The sequence below is a fragment of the Stomoxys calcitrans genome, chromosome 5 (assembly GCF_963082655.1).
Source record: "Stomoxys calcitrans chromosome 5, idStoCalc2.1, whole genome shotgun sequence".
NCBI classification, from domain to species: domain Eukaryota; kingdom Metazoa; phylum Arthropoda; class Insecta; order Diptera; family Muscidae; genus Stomoxys; species Stomoxys calcitrans.
In genome coordinates, this window is record NC_081556.1 from 59817040 (window position 1) to 59829438 (window position 12399).

Below are 12399 nucleotides of genomic sequence, written 5' to 3' on the forward strand. Positions count from 1 at the left end.
GGGAACCGCAATTTTAAGACTTTATTTAGAAACAACACTTTAGAAACAAGGCCAACTCTCGACAGACGAAGGTTACTCTATACAAGATATGATATGATGATACTACCCGTGCTGTTATATGGCTCTGAAGCATGGGTACTTGTGAAAGCAGATGAGGTAGTACTTGGAGTATTTGAGAGAAAGATTCTTAGTTCATGTTGTCAGAATGGATGTAGAAGCTCCAGCAAAGAAGTCTTTTGAAGGCAAACACGGTGGTACACGCAAACCGGAAAGACCAAAAGCCCGATGGAAAGATCAAGTGGTGGGAGGCACCTCGAAACTTTTTGTCAGAGATTTTAGAATGAGCGCAGAAGATCGAGGCGCTTGGAACGCTATTCTACTTTCGGCTAGTGAAACAAATATTCTGTCCAAGCCAATTAAAGTAAAGTAAAGTAATTTGCCGCTGATCTGCTGCTCTGCCACTTTAATCCGAATTTTGCGTTTTCATAAGAGATATAAAAGTCATCACCCTAATGCTCATACATACACCCATTGAATGTTCAGTCAATCTAATGCACGTTCCTGATGATATTCACTTCACTAAACTGGCTGACGGGAATTGCAAAAAAAAATTATAAACATATGTTTTTCTTTCTGGCAAATTTCCACAAGTCACACAAATTTTTAACGCCCATCGTGAAAGACAAACAATAAATATGTTCTGCAATTACAGTTAAGACATATTTACTATTTTCGACTTGCTGCAGCCATTATCTGTATCTGCCCTGTTCTTGTTTACTTGCTTCATGAATCAACTTATTTTCCATTTATACATCTGCTGTAGAAAAGCATTTGCATCCAAGTATTTTATGCAATTTTCCATTATAACATTGCTCTATGACAAAACAAAAAGGCATTGATAGTGGAAAGTAATGATGACAACAAGTAAATTTGCAAGTTGGGCCGAGTGAAACCTAGAATGCCCGCGGGGACATACATGAATTTGCCATGGACTTGCCGTACTAAATTAAAATAGCATTGGGTAAAAATTATATTTAAAAACCTTTAACATGAGAGATGAAGATTTTGAATACACTTTTTTTAATTTTGGTGTTTTACTTTAAAATCAGTAATTACCTTACTTTGATTAGGTTAAAAGAGGGTGCGGATATTAACCCGCCCAAAAAAGGATCTAAATCAAGAATTCCGTTCTACTTACAAAATCCCTAATTGTTTTCCATACCACGCCCCTAAGTGTGTTCATGTCTGGTATTGTGTTCTTTCATTCGTCAACTACGCCCTTAACTCGTACTGCGTCGCTCCGGAAGGCTTCGAGTTAACCAAGTTTATTGACGACAGCCTTCTGGCCTTCACTGCCAAATCGTCTGCTCTTTCATACCCTACTATGGTCAGGCGCCCAAACGATGCGGATGGTGTCATAATCAGAGAAGGCTTTAATCTTTTTCTTACACTTTTTGCACTGATGACCAGTTTACTGCCCGTAATTATGTTCACAATCGACGTCCTCGCGTAAACACCACACGCATTCCGTGATCGCTTGAATCTCCGCCTGCAGGTCCGTTTTATGGTCAGGCAGTCCCTAGGTCCTCAATGTTCACCCCCAGGCCCACTCTATGCTCTAGTTTTGATCCATCTGTATAGCATGATCTTCCAGATGGCAACACCAGAGTTCCGTCAATCCAAAATTGCGGCTTGCCTTCGACCTCAGGTATCCCATCCCATCCCATCCCATCCCCTCTTCCCTTCCTTCCAGGTTTGCAATCGTCGTCTCGATTATACCGCGAGGAAATGACCTGCTCCTATCATCTATCAATTCTCCCATCGCCTTCAGTCTCATAGCTGCAGTGACTGCCTAACTCTTAATCTATTTATCTATGGGTCGGATGTCTAGAATAGTCTCCAGTGAGTGGAGTGGTCCTCAACGCCTATACCAAGACAACAAGTTCTCTTTACCTGTTGTGCAATATTTTCCTTACTTTGCACTTTTTGCGCTTTTTCTCCATGCAGGCCACCAAACTACTAAGGCGTAAATTAGTATTGGTCTAATCACTCTCCTGTAGAGCCAGTAAATTATCCTTAAATTCAGTCCCCATTTCGAGCCTACGGCCCGTCTACATACTACCCAACATCTGTGAGTCTTCTCGGTACGCTCCTGAATGTGACACTTCCAATTCAGTTTCATGCCCAAAATCAACTAAATTCCCCATGAACATTCCATTAAGGAACTGGGGATACATCTCTCATGTCATTGAGTGCAGTCCGATTAATGTTTAAACTCAATGATATGGACTCCCTTTTTATTTCCGAGTCCGAACGGTGTTCCGCATAGCGACACCACTTGGTAGAGAAGTTTTAACATGTCAGGATACCTCACAAATGAAGCCAGCATTAGTAAGGGGAAACCACTGCTGAAAAATTTTCTGATGTTCACACCGGAATTTGAACCCAATCATTCGGCGTTATAGGCGAACATGCTCTACTTTACGCCACGGTGGCCTCCATATCCATGATCATTTCTTAGAATTTGACCTTTGTCAGATTTCGAAATCGTTCTATCAAGAAAACATGGTGCGTTAAATTGGCCCACCTTCGATTTCCTCGTGAACAGCCGGATTTCAGTCTTCTCTGGGTTAACATTCAGACCCCTAGATCAAGACCTGTGGTGTGCCATCAATAAGACGATTTTAGCCTTCCTGCGTAGCTAATTCCGAACCTTAATTTTTGGAAGTATTATAAATTTGTCTAAGACGGGTTCAAATCCCGTATCAGCTAGCATCCGTAATAAGTTGTTTATAGCGGTCACCCATAGTAGTAGCGATAAAATGTCCCTCAGTGGCATACCTTGCGTCATTTTCTTCCCTAATATATGTCAAGAGCATAAGGTTTATCACCTCTCTGAGGACCCGTTCCACCCGGTACTGATCTAAGGATTGATTCAGTGTGTCTGTCCGCAAATTGTTAAAAGACCCCTCGATACGTCTGGCATCGATGAATTCCTCTTTTTATGCACAATCTCGTACAGTCCCCAACGACCTCCCTTGATATAGGAATGCTATTTGTATTTGAGCAGTTCGTTGAATGTCCTACCCTTTAAAATGGTATCTACAATACGTTCCATGGTTTTGAGTAGAAAGGACGTAAGGCTTAAAGGTCTGAACCCCTTTCGTGTCGCATAAATTGCCTTGCCGGGCTTGGGTATGAATGCAACCCTTGCCTCCTGCCGTGCTTTCGGAGTATATGCAAGTCCTAAGTAAGCTGTGAAATTGTGGCCAGATGGGGCGCCAGATAGCCTTCCCTTGCCTCTGCTATTTTTAGTGTGAGTATGGGTTTTTGAAAGAAACTTTTTCATCTTGGCTCCATCATTAACGCTATCGCCTTTTCGATGAAAATCTTCAAGAAGGCATGTTTTGCCGCTCTGCTTATCTTATCGTATTCCGTGAGCCTTGTGTAATACACGTCCCAATGAACTTCCGCTTTTTTCGACGTATTCTGATGTAAAGTCTGCGGAAATCTTTCTCAATGTTGCGAATCTTCCTAGTCATCCAGGGTTTTTCTTGGGATGATTTTCTTGCTCGAAGAGGACAACTATCTTCGAAAGACCCCCCTATTACAATCGTAATCCTGTTGCCATTGTCGTCAATGCCTGGACAGTGCCGTCAGTGCTTGGACAATTGAAATTATTCTGCCTAAGTCTTCTCCTGATTGGTCTGATTTTGTCCAGGTGGTTTTCAACATATTACGGAAGCTTATCGGATTAGGCGCTGTCCGTGCTATTCTAAACCTGATGTAGCGATGGTCTGGGATGGAGTGCTTCTTGGAGACCTTCCAATCCCGAACCTCATCGATCAAAATGTCCGAACAAATTTTTATACCTAAAACCTCCTCCCTAAACCTACTAACAAAGGTAGTGGTGTTTTCAATATTGGGTATTATTTGGTCGTTAGTATTCAAGAATTCTGCAAGGGCTAGGCCCCGCTTACGGGTATTACCCCACAAAATGTTAGCATAGAATAATTGGTAGTTGACATGGTTCAGTTTTTCCTTAAATTTTGTTTGTACTGGCCAATAAAACGAAAAAGAGATGCCTGTTTCCTCTGATTTTGTTTTGTGTTGCTATAATTTTTGATTTTCACCTAATTTTTATGTTTTGTTGTTATGTTTTCGATATGAGTTCGCAAAGAAGATGTTGTGTGCTGGGTCCTGTATTTGTGGTAAACATTTGAATGTTAAAAAAACCTATATCGGACTTCGTCAAAAATGCATATCAGCAGAGCTTTAAATATGAACTACGTCATCAAGACGCCCATGATTTTCCCATATTTAGTATTATAGAAAAATGGATGCTATAAAGTTCGTAATACTCATTATTTGCCGATTTGAATGGCAAATGATGAATTTATTTTCCAAGTATGATTGACCAAGGTAGCGTATGGTGTTTGTGGACATAATTATTGAATAGCAATCATCAGCACCCATGTCCAAAAAATGTGCAAAGAATTTCTATTAACTCCTAAAAGTATGCCAAGGTAAGATGGCATTTAGTGACGCCAGGGCCTGGCCAGCCCCCAAATACTTCATATATTGAATAACAAACTTAGTTGAGTGTACTCAATCCGTTTGTATAGCCTCGAAAAATATATCTGTGAATCCTTAAAAAATATATATTTTTCATTGTCTTGACATTGTAGATCGATCTAGCAATGTCTGTCCGCCCTTCTGTCTTTCGAAATCACGACCGAACGAACAAAGATATCGGCTTGAAATTTTACTGACCATCGACAGACAATGTGGAGGCCATTGAATATTGGCGAGATATTCGGTGTATATTTTATTGCTTGGATTTTTTCAATGCTGGGGGTACTTTTCAATCTGCTTGTTAATGCTCTTAAGGTTGGGTCTTTGCTGCCTCAGCGCGAACTCTCTGGTTCTAGATAACGACAGGCTTAAGTAAATGAGTGATGGTGTCCCCAATCAAACAATTTGTCCCGATATAGTTACAGGTGTTTGCCCCACACTTGTCTTGTATACGCACCTAGTTTGTACTCGCGCTTAGCTTGCATCCGCACTTACTTTGCAAACGCACTTAGCTTGCATCCGTTGCATCCGCACTTAGTTTGCATCTGCGCTAAGCTTGCATCCGCACTTAACTTGCATCCGCGCCTAGCGTACTTAGCTTAAATCTTTACATTGAATTGTCATAAACATACATAAATTAAATAAATTTTAAAATAGAATTAGACAAATAAAATCGATTGATTGCAAACCCTCGATTATAATTAACTTGTGTTATCACTTAAGGTTTGTGGGTCCCTAGGTTGACCCTGGAGATGACTGAACTTAACTCAGCCGTCGACAAAACCAGGTTACAAGCTGTGCTCAAAATAATAGGAGTACAACCACCTCACATTTTTATACCCTCCACCATAGGATGGAGTATACTAATTTCGTCATTCTGTTTGTAACTACTCGAAATATTCGTCTAAGCCCCCATAAAGTATGTATATTTTTGATCGTCGTGGCATTTTATGTCGATCTAGCCATGTCCGTCCGTCCGTCCGCCTGTCTGTCGAAAGCATGCTAACATTCGAAGGAGTAAAACTAGGTTCTAACTACTTCTTATTAGTGTAGGTCGGTTGGGATTGTAAATGGGCCATACCGGTATATGTTTCGATATAGCTGCCATATAAACCGATCTTGGGTCTTGACTTCTTGACCCTCTGGAAGGGATGGGCACGACGTGTTTTGTTACGTTATCTAACAACTATGTCAAGTATGGTTCAAATCGGTCCATAACCTGATATAGCTGCTATATAAACCGATCTTGAATCTTGACTTCTTGAGCCTCTAGAGGGCGCAATTCTTATCCGAATGGAATGGAATTTTGCACGACGTGTTTTGTAATGATATCCAACTTCGTAGATTAGCACGCCTGTGCTGTAATTTTTGAGTTGGTAATGTTACCTTGACTACGCTTCTCATATTTGTATTCCCACAATATAATGACCAGAAACATGGTATCAAATTGGCAAAGAAGTGGTTTCAGGTCAATGGGGTTTTGATTTAGACGATATCTGCTCAGTCTTTTGACCCAAATCCCATAGAAAATTTATGGAAAGAACATTTAAGAAAACAGAACAAGTAAAAATGTATTAAGTTCGGCTGGGCCGAATCTTTGAAACCCATTTGTTGAAAGACATAATTTTGCTCTACGCACCAAATTTCTGCCAAATCAGGCAAAAATGAAAGCTTGTAGGAACCGATATTACACCGATAAACTTGGCACCGTACTTGGTACAGTTGTTGGAAGTCGCAACAGAACAATACATGCAAAATTTTAGCCCAATCGGATATCAATTGCGGCTTCTAGGAGCTAAATATGTCATATCATGATATTGGTTTATATGGGAGCTATACCATAATCTGAACCGATATTGCCCATTCCCCATCGCCCTGCATCAATAAGATGTATCCGTGCAAAATTTTAAGCGGCTATCTTTATGCGACCGACTGATATCTTGACTTCGACAGACGGACGGAAATGGCGAGATCAGACGATGAAGAATATATATACTTTATGGGGTCTCAGATCAATATTTCGAGGTGTTACAAACGAAATGATTGGTTAGTATACCCTATACTATGTTGGAGGATATAAAAACGAATAACCATTGGGTTATATATCAGCACTCTTATTGTCAAAAGCAGTAACTTGTGTGACAGCCTAAACGAATGAATGGGAGTCACTGACTCATTCACTTAAATAACGATCACTATTTTTAAAATGTTCATTATTATAGCCTTTAAATCTGTGATGGTAAAAAAAAAAACTCAAATTTGCCCAAAAGATCAAAATTTTCAAATAAAATCGTAATACCATATCGAAACTTTAAAAAAGAAGTATACTTTTAGGTGTTTCATATGATATCAAAGAGAATTGTAATAGCAGAGAAATTTTGTTGCTCTCAAATTTTTACAGCAAAAGTCAAACTTTAGGGGTTGGTAATTATTTTATTTTTCTTCACAGCAAGCAGCTCTGCCAAAAAAAGAAAAAAAAACTTACAAGTTCCAAATTTAGAGCAAAAATAAAGGAAATAAAAGAAAGAAAGATACACATTTCGAAGCTAAGACTTCCAAAACCCTACACATGTGCCTTACGCCATAGTTTACTTCACGGGAATGGAAATAATGCATATTTAGAAAATGCAAACGACGCAAACTGCATGCCATTGAGAGCAGAATTCTGCCTACGGCATGTTCTATATTCACAAGCGCCACCAACCAACCGGTCTATGTGCGAAGTTCAAATTCCTTATCTATATAAAATTTATCCACAATTTTTACTAGTAAGAGCAAAATTTAGAAATACGATTTTAACCCAAATGTTGTGTTCAAAAACATACAAGAAATTTCGGGAGTTAAATTTTTGGGATAATCCTGTATTTTTTATTGAAATGCAATTTGAAAATTTTGTTCAAAGCTTTTCTTGTGTAATTTACCTCAAGAGGTTGATCTATTCTTAGAAGAACCGCTCCATATTCCCATATTTTTGTTCTTGATACAATTTTTTTATGAAATTGTTCTTAAACATGTTCTTGAAATAGTATACCAATCGAAACAAAACCATTTTCTTAATCGATTTGGCCATGTCCGTCTTCCTGTCTATCCGTCCGTCTATCTTTCTGTCTATTTATGTCCATGGTGATTTGTACAGAACGCATTTTGCTTTCTAAGGAACTGTACCTTGCACCACTTCTAAGATCACTTCCTTAGAAGTGGTGCAAGGTACAGTAATGTTCGACTCTAACACTTCTGGAACGTCTGTCTGCTCTTATTTTCTTTCTATACTGCGTGTCAGTCCGTTTCACGAAAAAATTATTAAAATATATGTCATTTGAGAACGGATTAGGATAACTTTTTGAAATTTGACATGGTTAAAGCTGAGGTGCTATCGAGACCATGTGTTAAAAGTAGCCAACTCTTAAGTTGTAGTCCGATTTTGGTTGATAGTGCACAAATTGGTGACAAAATTTACAATGACCTTGCTGCAGTGTTCGTCAACATCCCATATTTTACTAAAAAGTTATACAGTTTGGAAATACTAAAATTTTAAAAAGTTAATTTTTTGCATTTTTTGGCAAAAGAAAGTATTTTCATTGAGTAGCCTTCATTGAAAAATGTTGCTTAAACAACTCAACTTTTTCTTCTTCTTTTGTTAAGACTACATATTGTAAAGGCATTTTAAGTGAAGCTTGAGAAAGATATATTAAGCTAAATGAGTGCAATATGAACTTCAAAATAGGCAATTTTTATAAAAAAAAACAATGGAAAAACACTTCGAGTTCTCAGAATATAAAGCCCAGACCATCCATTCGGGCTTATGTTTATTTTACTTCTTATGTCTCCTAATCACATGCAAAAATTTTTTGCACTAAATAGTATTTGTAGCCTCCACAGCAAATTTACTAAATAAAATTTCGATTTTGAAATCATTTTTTTTTACCTGAAATGGGTATTTCGGTCATTTTTGTAAAAAGTCGGGGCAGAATATGTTTTTGTTTTTTTTAGCACTCTTATTTGCAAAATTCAAAAATAATGATAAAAATATCTCTCGTTTTGCCTTACTGTTCAAAACATACATCAAAAATTAATATCTGCCAATACTTCAACAAATAAATAATCAAACCCGAATATATATATATATTTTGGGTTGCCCAAAAAGTAATTGCGGATTTTTCATATAGCCGGCGTTGACAAATTTTTTCAACGGCTTGTGACTCTGTAATTGCATTATCAGCTGATAGGAGAGAAGTTAAATATACCAAAATCAACCGCTCATTATCACATAAAAAGTCTTGGACTGGTGAAAAAGCTTGATATTTGGGTACCACATGTATTGAAAGAAATTCATTTAACTAACCGAATCAACGCTTGTGCACCTTATGCACCCATATGCACCTAAAACGCAATGAATTTGATCCGTTTTTAAAACGAATCATAACTGGAGATGAAAAATGGATTGCTTACAACAACGTTAGTCGAAAACGATCATGGTCCAAGCATGGTGAACCAGCTTAAACCACTTCAAAGGCTGATATCCACCAAAAGAAGGTTATGCTGTTTGTTTGGAGGGATTGGAAGGGTGTGGTATATTATGAGCTGCTTCCAAGGAACCAAACGATTAATTCGGATGTTTGCTGTCAACAATTGGACTAATTGAATACAGCCATCAAGGCAAAGCGACCAGAATTGGTCAATCGTAAAGGTGTCATATTCCACCAGGACAACGCTAGACCGCACACATCTTTGATCACTCGCCAATAACTGAGTGAGCTTGGCTGGGAACTTCTGATGCATCCACCATATAGCCCTGACCTTGCACCATCAGACTACCATTTATTTCGATCTTTGCAGAACTCCTTAAATGGTAAAACTTTCGGCAATGATGAGGCTATAAAATCGCACTTGGTTCAGTTTTTTGCAGATAAAGGCCAAAAGTTCTATGAGCGTGGAATACTAAATTTGCCAGGAAGATGGCAAAAGTTATCGAACAAAATGGCAATTATATATTTGATTAAAGTTCATTCTAAGTTTTATTAAAAATGCATTTACTTTCTTTTAAAAAATCCGCAATAACTTTTTGGGCAACCCAATATATTGATATTGTCTACATCATGTATTGATATTGTTTACATCATGCGGCGCTATCCAGCAAAAAAGAATTTTTAATATCGGACAAAAAATGAAGATTTGGTAACCCAAACATTTTGTTTTAAATGCCGAGGTGACAAAACTAAGAGGTTGCCAAGAGGCACCCAGATAACCTAAGGCCTTGAAATTTTGAATATAATCTCGATAAGAGATCAAAACAAGTAAGAAGGCGTTAAGTTCGGCCGGGCCGAACTTTGGATACCCACCACCTCGGGTATATATGTGAACCACATTTCGTCAAAATACAGTGAAAAATGCATACCTTATGCCCCATAGCAGCTCTATAGGTATCATCCGATTTAGACCAAATGCTTATAAGTACAAGTCATTGTTCAACCGAGAGATCGGTCTATATGGCAGCTATATCCAAATCTGGACCGATCTGAGCCAAACTGAGGACAAATATCGAAGGGCCCAACACAAGTCATTGTCGCAAATTTCGGCGACATCGGACAATAAATGCGTTTTTTATGGGCCAAAAACCTTAAATCGAGAGATCGGTCTATATGGCAGCTATATCCAAATCTGAACCGATCAGGGCCAAATAGAAGAAAGATGTCGAAGGGTCTAAGGCAAATCACTGTCCCAAATTTCAGCAAAATCGTAAAATAAATGTGGCTTTTATGGGCCTAAGACCATAAATCGGAGGATCGGTCTATATGGCAGCTATATCCAAATCTATACCGATCTGGGCCAAATTGGCGAAAGATGTCGAAGGGCTAAACGCAACTCACTGTCCCAAATTTCAGCAAAATCGGATAATAAATGTGGCTTTTATGGGTCTAAGACCATAAATTGGAGGATCGGTCTACATAGCAGCTATATCCAAATTTGGACCGATCTGGACCAAATTGACGAAGGATGTCGAAGGGCTCAACGCAACTCACTGTCCCAAATTTCAGCAAAATCGGATAATAAATGTGGCTTTTATGGGCCTAAGACCATAAATCGGAGGATCGGTCTATATGGCAGCTATATCCAAATCTGGACCGATCTAAGCCAAATTGACGAAGGATGTCGACTGGCCTAACGCAACTCACTGTCCCAAATTTCAGCAAAATCGAATAGTAAATGTGGCTTTTATGGGCCTAAGACCATAAATCGGAGGATCGGTCTATATGGCAGCTATATCCAAATCTGGACCGATCTCAGTCAAATTGACGAAGAATGTTGAAGGGCCTAACACAACTCACTGCGCCAAATTTCATCCAAATCGGATATAAAATGTGGCTTTTATGGTCCTAAGGCCCTAAATCTGAGGATCGGTCTATATGGCAGCTATATCCAAATTTGGACCGATCTGAGGCAAATTGACAAAGAATGTCGAAGAGCCCAACGCAACTCACTGTCCCAAATTTCAGCAAAATCGGATAATAAATGTGGCTTTTATGGGCCTACGACCCTAAATCGGCGGATCGGTCTATATGGGGGCTATATCAAGATATAGTCCGATATAGACCATCTTCGAACTTAACCTGCTTATGGACAAAAAAAGAATCTGTGCAAAATTTCAGCTCAATATCTCAATTTTTAAAGACTGTAGCGTGATTTCAACAGACAGACGGACAGACGGACGGACATGTCTAGATCGTCTTAGATTTTCACGCTGATCAAGAATATATATACTTTATAGGGTCGGAAATGGATATTTCGATGTGTTGCAAACGGAATGACAAAATGAATATACCCCCATCCTTCGGTGGTGGGTATAAAAACGGAAGAGTTTTCTCTATCCGTAGTCGAATGGCATATATATACCCTACACCACCACAGTGCTACAGGGTATTATAGATTTATGCATTTGTTTGCAACGCTAAGAAGGAGACGAGGTAGACCCATTGATAAGTAAACCGATCGGCTTAGAATCACTTCCTGATTCGATGTAGCTGTGTCCGACGGTCCGTCTGTTCGTCTGTCTGTCTCCATGCATTCTTGCAATCAAGGTACAGGTCGCATTTGTTGTCCGATTTTTGGCACCAAGTGATTTTTTGACGTCCTAGTATGTATGCAAAATTTAATCAGAATCGGATCAGATTTATATATAGCTCCCATGTACATCTTTCATCCGATATGCCCTTTTAAAGCTGTAGTACAATTAGCACAATTTTGGTCCCATCCTTACAAAATTTTGCAGGAGATGTTTTATTTGACGTCGCAAGAAATGTCATCAAAATCTAACCAGATTTACGTAAAGTTCCCATATATATTTTAATCGTTTCGACTTTTAAGGCTGTAGTAGATACAATTTTGGTCCGATCTCTACAAAACGTGTGCAAAATTTCATCAAAATCGAATCAGATTTAGATAAAACTCCCATATAAATCTTTTATGCGTTTAAACTTTTAAGGCTATAGAAGCCACAATTTTCGTACTATTGTATAAGTGCTAAAGATTAAAAGTATTATGTAGACTCGGTGGTGGGTTTTAGATAGTCGGCTCCGCCCGACTGGTGAAAACAACAGAAAAAATGTTCAGCGGTGGTTATCCCCTCCTAATGTAGGCGACATATGCGAGGTACTATGCCATATAAAAACTACTCCCCTATGAAATGTCACTCTGCGGCACGCCCGCATTTACTATACTAAAATAAAACACTGCATTGTTACACCAAATCAGACGAGCATATATATATGAGAGTTATATCTTTATATGGACCTATTTCTTCTATTTTCAAAAGGTTTCCTCTCTAGT